The sequence below is a fragment of the Coregonus clupeaformis genome, chromosome 8 (genome assembly GCF_020615455.1).
Source record: "Coregonus clupeaformis isolate EN_2021a chromosome 8, ASM2061545v1, whole genome shotgun sequence".
Lineage (NCBI taxonomy): Eukaryota > Metazoa > Chordata > Actinopteri > Salmoniformes > Salmonidae > Coregonus > Coregonus clupeaformis.
In genome coordinates this window covers 37,777,983-37,788,416 of record NC_059199.1, presented here as the reverse complement: position 1 = coordinate 37,788,416, position 10,434 = coordinate 37,777,983, and positions in this window count along the sequence as shown.

Sequence of the window (10,434 nt, the reverse complement as noted above, 5' to 3'; positions counted from 1 at the left end):
CAGCTGGCCGTAGGTGAGAGGGGGGCCTAAAGTACAGTTGTGACATAACACTTTAGAGGCCCCATCTCTGGACAGAGTGCAAGAAATGCAGTCTCTCTAACCTTTATTTTCTTACAGTATACCTGGTCTTATGTCACAGATTTTCATGTTCACATGGCATACCCAACAAATTCCTGACAGAAGACAGACTGTACAGCAGGATTCTCCAACCCTGTTCCTGGAAAGCTACAATACCCTCCTGTAGGTTTCCGTGAGAACTCCAGTAGCAACTAACCTGATTAATCTTATCAACCAGCTAATTCTTAGAATCATGTGCGCTAGATTAGGGTTCGAGCGAAAACCTACAGGATGGTAGCTCTCCAGGAACAGGGTTGGAGAGCCCTGGTCTATAGTATGGGGGGAATTCCGACCCGAGTTAAGCGCTCGTGAATGGAATGCACCTTTCTCTCTACACGGTATTTCTCTCTACATGGTATTCTGACTTTGAACTTAAGCATGAGAATAGCATGCTATTCACCCGCTATTCGTTGGGGGTGGAGATAAAAAAAACGTAAGGTGGGGTGGAGATGTGTCTACAGATACACCGTATTCTGACCTTGACTTAATTCCCTCATAATTCCGCCACCTTTACATGCAATGAAACGATGAATAAGGTCGAGCAACCTGCCGGTTCCAAGTGGAACAACATAGTGAGAAATACACATACAGACAATAGTCTAAATGTGGGCTGATTATGATCAGTGACAATGAGGAGATTCTGGATCTATCTCCCAAGGGGGGACGAGTGCATGGCGTTTCCATGGTTTTGGTAGAACTGTTACATAATCCATGCCCGCTATGACACTCTCAACTGCGGTATCGTCAAAACTGTACGTTTCAATAAAGTTGCATCCATCTTCATCAATGGAACATGTGTCTAGCCGCGTGATAGGTTTCTGAGGTCTAAAGACGTGTCCTTGTGATAGGTTTCTGAGGTCTAAAGACGTGTCCTTCCTTTCAGAATATGTTTTTCTTGTTCTACCTCTTTGAAAGAAGCAGGCTTGGACAGCATACATACTGTAGACCAGGGGTGTCAAACGTACGGCCCGCGGGCCGGATCAGGCCCGCAAACGGGTTTAATCCGGCCCGCGAGATAATTAAAAAAATAATAATAAAAAAAATATATATATATATATATATTTTGTAAAGTATAAAAATGCGCTGCAATTTTTCAATAAAATAAACTGCTGTTCCAATTGCGTCCACTGGATGGTGCAATAGCAATTGTGTTAAGCAAGCAAACTTTATACCGGGGCAGAGCAAGTAGTTCAAGCACGTGCAGCCAATGAGCTACTTTGTTTTGCCCGCGATATTTATTACGGCTTCTACTTTTAACATTATGTGCTTTGGCACCCTCATTGCCCCAATATGTCTCTGTCAAAAAAGAGAAAAGTGGACGCAGAGTGCAGAGTGTTCCAAGAAAAATGGTCATCCTATTTAATCACGGAATTGAATGGGAAAGCTGTATGTTTGGTGTGTTCAGAGCATGTTGCAGTGCTGAAAGAATATAACCTTCGTCGCCACTATGTGAGTCTTCATGCCGACAAATATGACAACTTTCAAGGACAGCGGAGATGAGAGAAGGTGAATGAACTGTTGGCGCGTCTGAAGAAACAGCAGTCTGTGTTTACTCACAGCCGAGACATCAGTGACGCTGCAGTGAAAGCTATCTACCTCATTGCTAATGAAATCGCAGTGGCTTCAAAACCATTTAGTGAGGGTGAATTTGTAAAAACATGCATGATGAAGGCAGCGGAGATTGTGTGCCCTGAAAAGCGGCAGGCTTTTGCAAATATCAGCCTGACAAGAAATACAGTTGCAGACAGGATTTCCGATCTTTCAGTGGATTTGGACAGCCAGTTGAAGCAAAAAGTAAAGTCATTTATTGCGTTTTCGGTTGCAATTGATGAAAGCACGGACATTACAGATGTTGCACAACTGGCCATTTTTTCATCCGCGGAGTTGATGACACATTGACCGTCACCGAGGAGTTCGTGGAGTTGGTGCCGATGACAGATACAACGACAGCAGCTGATATTTTTACCGCACTCATCGGCGCGCTGGACAGGGTCGGAGTGGACTGGTCCCGCGCTGTCAGCCTGGCTACAGATGGTGCGCCCTCAATGATCGGGAAAAAAGCAGGCGTTGTGACAAAGTTCAGAGAGAAAGTGCAATCTGCAAATGGAGGACGTGATTTTTTGACTTTTCACTGTATTTTGCACCAGGAGGCTTTGTGTTGCAAGTCATTAAAGATGGATAACGTCATGAAGGTGGTCATCCAAACTGTTAATTTCATCCGATCCAGAAGCCTGAATCACCGTCAGTTTGACAGCCTTCTCAGAGAGAAAGACCACATCTATGGCCTGCCATACCACACTGAGGTAAGATGGTTAAGCCGAGGTGCTGTGCTGAGGCGTTTCTTTGATTTACGAGAAGAAATTGAACAGTTCATGGAAGAAAAGGGCAAACCAGTGTTAGAATTTCATTCCGCAGAATGGATGCCGGACCTTGCATTTATGTTGGATGTTACAGAGCACCTGAATAACTTGAACAAACAGCTGCAAGGGCGCAACAAAGTTGTCACGCAGTATTATGACAGCATACGTTCTTTCAAGTTGAAGCTGTCATTGTGGGAGACGCAACTTGCCGGTGGTGATGCAGCTCACTTCCCCTGTCTGAAAAATGTGTGCGCGACCCAACATGTGGCAGACATGAAGCGGTTCAAAGATAAAATAACGGGACTGTTACGGGAGTTTGAGCAACGCTTTCAGATTTATGTTTATATGTTTTTATGTTGATGTGCTATTGTTTTTAATTGATTTTATTTTATTTGTATATTTAACCTATTCTTGACTCTGTGGTTCTTGCACTTGTTTGGGGAACAGGATTTCATTATTTTTATCTACATTTCTGCCTGAGAAATGACACCCTGATATAGTTCTGTGATCTGTGATATACTTCTGTGAATCACTGAGGCATTGTGTGTTTGTGTGTTCTTTGTCCTCAGAACTTTCAAATAACTTGAGGTGTTTTATGATTAATAGTGATGTTGTGCTTTTGGACACTGTCCTCAGGCTCCAGCTTTATGTTTATATGTTTTTATGTTGATGTGCTATTGTTTTTAATTGATTTTATTTTATTTGTATATTTAACCTATTCTTGACTCTGTGGTTCTTGCACTTGTTTGGGGAACAGGATTTCATTATTTTTATCTACATTTCTGCCTGAGAAATGACACCCTGATATAGTTCTGTGATCTGTGATATACTTCTGTGAATCACTGAGGCATTGTGTGTTTGTGTGTTCTTTGTCCTCAGAACTTTCAAATAACTTGAGGTGTTTTATGATTAATAGTGATGTTGTGCTTTTGGACACTGTCCTCAGGCTCCAGCTTTATGTTTATATGTTTTTATGTTGATGTGCTATTGTTTTTAATTGATTTTATTTTATTTGTATATTTAACCTATTCTTGACTCTGTGGTTCTTGCACTTGTTTGGGGAACAGGATTTCATTATTTTTATCTACATTTCTGCCTGAGAAATGACACCCTGATATAGTTCTGTGATCTGTGAAACAGTTCTGTTAATCACTGAGGCATTGTGTGTTTGTGTGTTATTTTTCTTTAGAATTTTCAAATAAACTTGACGTGTTTTATGATTAATAGTGATGTTGTGCTTGTACTATTTTGGACACACTGTCCTCAGGCTCCAGCTTTATGTTGTATGTTGATCGTATTAAAACAAAGAAAACAATCTGAAGTTGTTGTTTTTAAGTTATATATACCATGATTTTTCCGGTCCGGCCCACTTGGGAATAGATTTTCCTCCATGTGGCCCCTGAGCTAAAATGAGTTTGACACCCCTGCTGTAGACCCATCCTCCAGCCTCTAGTGTTGGCACCTTGCCACCAGGCAGCTGATAATGACCTATATGAATAGAAGTGCCACTCCCAGAAATGTCTGCGTGATGGTACTACTCTTTTTCTCCAGATGCCTGTGTAAATCCTGTTTTCCAATTGACGATAATGGAAGCGTAACTAACATGACCTGAAGTATCTGTAACTATGACCTATTGTCACTTCCTCATTCAAAACACACAAACACACACACGCACCTGTTTGCTCTTTAGACACATCGGCCAAGCATGTATTTTTTCTTTAACTTTGCACTTTCTCCTGCAGTGTTCCCCTTTAGCTGTGATCTTCCATACAACAACATGGACTCGGATGTTAACCAGCACTCACTATCACGACAGAATGTCAAGTGGTTCTCATTGAGGGAGGAGGATGGTGAGGAGAGAGGTAGGAGAGGGGAGGAGAGACAATACAGAGAGGTCCTCCTACCCCTGGTTCTGGGGTATTATTAGCCTACTGACGCAGGTGCCTTTCCCACGTCACTCTGACCTGTCAGTTGTACCAAGCATCAAGCCCACCACTGACTGACCAGGAGAGGCTGTTTAGCAGGGAAACCATGAATATGTTGACAATAAGCTGCACAGGTTAATGAGACCCCATGATGATCAAATAAAATAAAATAAAATTTTATTGGCCACATGCGCCGAATACAACAGGTGCAGATATTGCAGTGAAATGCTTACTTACAGCCCTTAACCAACAGTGCATTTATTTTTTATAAAAAAGTAGAATAAAACAACAAAAAAGTGTTGAGAAAAAAAGAGCAGAAGTAAAATAAAATAACAGTAGGGAGGCTATATATACAGGGGGGTACCGGTGCAGAGTCAATGTGCGGGGGCACCGGCTAGTTGAGGTAGTTGAAGTAATATGTACATGTGGGTAGAGTTAAAGTGACTATGCATAAATAATTAACAGAGTAGCAGCAGCGTAAAAAGATGGGGTGGGGGGGCAGTGCAAATAGTCCGGGTAGCCATCATTAGCTGTTCAGGAGTCTTATGGCTTGGGGGTAGAAGCTGTTGAGAAGTCTTTTGGACCTAGACTTGGCACTCCGGTACCGCTTGCCGTGTGGTAGCAGAGAGAACAGTCTATGACTAGGGTGGCTGGAGTCTTTGACAATTTTGAGGGCCTTCCTCTGACACCGCCTGGCATAGAGGTCCTGGATGGCAGGAAGCTTGGCCCCAGTGATGTACTGGGCCGTACGCACTACCCTCTGTAGTGCCTTGCGGTCGGAGGCCAAGCAGTTGCCATACCAGGCAGTGATGCAACCAGTCAGGATGCTCTCGATGGTGCAGCTGTATAATTTTTTGAGGATCTGAGGACCCATGCCAAATCTTTTCAGTCTCCTGAGGGGGAATAGGCTTTGTCGTGCCCTCTTTACGACTGTCTTGGTGTGTTTGGACCATGATAGTTCGTTGGTGATGTGGACACCAAGGAACTTGAAGCTCTCAACCTGTTCCACTACAGCCCCGTCGACGAGAATGGGGGCGTGCTCAGCCCTTTTTTTTTCCCTGTAGTCCACAATCATCTCCTTTGTCTTGGTCACGTTGAGGGAGAGGTTGTTATCTAGGCACCACACGGCCAGGTCTCTGACCTCCTCCCTATAGGCTGTCTCATTGTTGTCGGTGATCAGGCCTACCACTGTTGTGTCGTCGGCAAACTTAATGATGGTGTTGGAGTCGTGCCTGGCCATGCAGTCATGGGTGAACAGGGAGTATAGGAGGGGACTGAGCACGCACCCCTGAGGGGACCCGTGTTGAGGATCAGTGTGGCAGATGTGTTGTTACCTACCCTTACCACCTGGGGGCGGCCCGTCAGGAAGTCCAGGATCCAGTTGCAGAGGGAGGTGTTTAGTCCCAGGATCCTTAGCTTAGTGATGAGCTTTGAGGGTACTATGGTGTTGAATGCTGAGCTGTAGTCAATGAATACCCTCTCCTCTTGTTGGCTCAACTTGGCTAGTCTCATCAGGGCCCCTCATCTTCATAAGCTTCAAGAGGGAGACTGGTAAAGGGAGCCTTCCACAAATAAGCAAAAACACGCTCACACTCTGAAACATGTCATTATAGCAGGGGCATCAAAGTGGGGTCCGCGGACTGCAGAGGGTCTGCGGCCAGATCTCACCTGGAATGCTTTTCCAACAGTCTTTAAGGAGTTCACACATATTCTGAGCACTTGTTGGCTGCTTTTCCTTCACTCTGCGGTCCGACTCATCCCAAACAATCTCAATTGGGTTGAGGTCGGGGGATTGTGGAGGTCAGGTAATCTGATGCAGCACTCCATCACTCTCTTTCTTGGTAAAATAGCCCTTACACAGCCTGGAGGTGTGTTGGGTCATTGTCCTGTTGAAAAACAAATGATTGTCCCACTAAGCCCAAACCAGATGGGATGGCGTATCGCTGCAGAATACTGTGGTAGCCGTGCTGGTTAAGTGTGCCTTGAATTCTAAATAAATCACAGACAGTGTCACCAGCAAAGCACGCCCACTCCATAACACCTCCTCCTCCATGCTTTACGGTGGGAAATACACACACGGAGATCATCCGTTCACCCACACCGCGTCTCACATTTTTGGAACCAAAAATCTCAAATTTGGACTCCAGACCAAAGGACAAATTTCCGCCGGTCTAATGTCCATTGCTCGTGTTTCTTGGCCGAAGCAAGTCTCTTCTTCTTATTGGTGTCCTTTAGTAGTGGTTTCTTTGCAGCAATTCGACCATGAAGGCCTGATTCACACAGTCTCCTCTGAACAGTTGATGTTGAGATGTGTCTGTTACTTGAACTCTGTGAAGCATTTATTTGGGCTGCAATTTCTGAGACTGGTAACTCTAATGAACGTATTCTCTGCAGCAGAGGTAACTCTGGATCTTCCATTCCTGTGGCGGTCCTCATGAGAGCCAGTTTCATCATAGCGCTTGATGGTTTTTGCGACTGCACTTGAAAAAACGTTCAAAGTTCTTGAAATCTTCCAGATTGACTGACCTTCATGTCTTCAAGTAATGATGGACTGTCGTTTCTCTTTGCTTATTTCAGCTGTTCTTGCCCTAATATAGACTTGGTCTTTTACCAAATAGGGCTATCTTCTGTATACCACCACTACCTTGTCACAACACAACTGATTGGCTCAAAGTCATTAAGAAGGAAAGAAACTCCACAAATTAACTTTTCACAAGGCACATCTGTTAATTGAAATGCATTCCAGGTGACTACCTCATAAAGCTGGTTGAGAGAATGCCAAGAGTGTGCAAAGCTGTCATCAAGGCAAAGGGTGGCTATTTGAAGAATCTAAAATATACAATGTATTGTTATTTGTTTAACACTTTTTTGGTTACTACATGATTCCATATGTGTTATTTCATAGTTTTGATGTCTTCACTATTATTCTACAATGTAAAAAATAGTAAAGAAAAACCCTTGAATGAGTAGGTGTGTCCAGACTTTTGACTGGTACTGTACATCACAGAAGATTGAAATATAACAAAACTGTTTTATACAGAAACACCGGATTTTCTGCGGATTTTTTAAAATAATGTTTATGCATTATGAAATTATGAAAAATATTAATAATATTCCACCCATGAGGCCACTAGGTCATTTGACTGCAGGAAAGGGCTACAATATTCCTTCTTAGGGCCCCGAGACTTAGTTCATCAGGCCATGCACTGCCAAAGTCATAGTAATAGGCCTTTATCAAACTCAAGTTCTGATGAGGGGGTCCCTGATTAATTTACTATTACAAAAGGTCTCCGGATCCCAAAAGTTTGAGAACCACTGCATTATACTGTAGAGTGTGAGGTTGATGGCTGGTCAGGGCAGTTTTGAAAAGTGTGAATTACAGGTTGCCAATAAAGACATGATGGAGATATAGACTGGTTGAAATTACATTGTAACAGAAACAAATACTTTCCGCTATTTAATGGAGAAAAAAATGCAGGCTTAGAATTTACTATAACCAGAGTAAGGGCTCTTTTCAATCTGTATCACTGAAGAGTTACAGATTCTGCACTATAAATTTTAAGGTAGCCTAATTTCCGATCGAGCAGACATATGCAGTGTTTACCATGAATGCAGTCTCCAGGACTGAAGGAACATTGCCTTTAATTGTCCTTGGTTGCAACATGGTCTCAGAGCATTTCGTATTATTATGTACGTAAATCCATGACACTCCATTTTGTATGATATGTTATGTTTGGTATGGTATCACCATCTTTATCTGGACAGAAAACACATTGTTTATCATAGCACAAATGTGACAAGTGGTCCCTCAACACCCAATCTTAAGTCATGAGAACCATACACAAACATGACAAACATACCGCCCCTGTGAAGACAAACATACCGCCTCACTTGTTGAAAAACAAGCGAATAATGAATAAAGATAATACACAAACAATAGATTCCTAGAATAGGTTATACTAAAATCAAGTTTTGGTCAAAGCAGCCAACTAAAGTAATGTAGTTAACGGAAGTTCAATCACAAAGGCTGCTGTGAGTGCATCTCCTCACAGTTTCATTCAGTAGTACAACACAAATCACATTGCATTTTATCATGGGCACAGTGGGAATTTATTGCTGTGATGTTTAAATGATGTCTTACCCCCAGAGTGAGAGAGAGAGTATCACATCCAGCAGATCTCCTTGCTGAGGGTGGCATTGATCATGCACTACTTCTAAAACATAGGGAAAAGAGGACATAAAGTCAATTTCGATGCATCTACAAATTTAATGTTTACACAATATTGTATCATATTTGATGAGTTTGTGTTTTTTATGGGGAAAACATTGAGCCCACAAGTCCTCTGTGAGCTAGCTAACTTTAGCTAATGTAGCTAACTAGCCAACCAAGCTGCCTAACTAGCTAGCCCACCAGGCGATATTTAGCTAGCTAGCTAGTTAACATTAGCTCACAGTTCGTGTAGTCAGATTTTACTAAATGGTGCCATACTAGCCGACCAACTATCCTTGCAATGGTGCCGGCCTAACGTTAGCTAGTATGTCACCACGTGAAAAAGTATGACTACCTAACCGTGAGCTAATGTTAACTAGCTCTCTAGCTCACTAAATACTTGTCAATAAAAAGGTCTCAACAGTCATTATGCTAGCCTATGCTGGTTTTCATTTTACTTGTAAGGAAGGTAACGTGCGTTGTACATGTAACTACAGTCGGTGGTTATCTAGCTAATTTTCATAAGCACCTAGCTAACCACAGCTCTTGACCAAACCAAAACAGCTTGTTAGCAGCTAGCAAACAGGGCTTACCTTATCACATGGCTCCAGCGACGGCTCTCGATTACAGAGGTCACAAAATGATAAAATGCATGTGTGCTTATCGGAGTAGTGGTTACATTCCGGTACATAACACAGAACCATCCTGGCAGCTGGCTTCAGATCGACAGAGAGACCTAAGGTTAGCTAGTTTGCTACAAAGGCCAGAGGGTAATTCTAGTAATTAAATGTTTTTAAACAAGAATACACACGAGAAATTCACGATATCAAACTAAAAAGGCTATAATATCTACTTGCTACGTTACTGCATAGAGAAATGTGCCTTGAGGGATGACGTCAAAGCTTGCAACAGGATGTGTAGTTCTGTATGATAGCCACATTAGCGGATAATTAGCATTTCATTTTGGGGGGTAATTACAAGCGAATATATTGATAAAAGTTACCTTGTCCGAGAGAGATTTGCACTGTTATCAAAACGTCACGTCAGGGTAAGGCTACACGAAACACAGACCTTATATCCCTGACACAAAAATGAATGGTGAAAAAACTATTGGAACCACTTCTGGGTTTTACCGGTAGGTTTTATGGGTATTATGACTCATACTGTGGTACTCAATAGCCCTCTCTAAAGCAGCCGGTGGGGGTTTCGAAAAGACGGAGTGTGTACTGTACGTTCGTGTTGGCGAAGTGAGAGAGCGCTGAACTTTTCGTACGGGTTAGCCAGGAACAAGACAAGAAAATTGAGAGATAGGCAGCGATGCCAGAGTCCCCTGGTGTGAACCAGGAGTATGGTGGAAGTAACTTTAGACAAAGATTCGGTTGGAGAGCCTCGTAAATGGGGTCCCTTGAGAAAGCAAGAACAAGATGTATGTCAGGAGAAATGCAGTATTATCATAAGGAGACGTATACCTGGAATACGGAGGAGGAATGGAGGGAAAAAGAGAGGCAGAGGAGGTCTAAGAGAGAGAGGGAGGAAGATTGTGAGCTTGAGTCGGTTAAAAATGGCGGGAAAAAGGGAGAAGGTTTGTTAAAGAAGAATGGTAGAAAATGTAAGCAGAGTGAGCTGAAGACAGGAGGCGAAATGGAAGTGAATGATTGTGAAGTATCGGAGGTGGTAGGTGTGGTGAAGTACTCAGAGCCCGAGGTTTGCACCGAGGGTCAGGATAAAGATGAATCTGTGACAGTAGAAGTGAGGTTTTTGGAAAAAGTGGACCCTTGGCTGATCCATTTGTGGTTTCAGGGTGGGTGAAAAAATAGTTGAG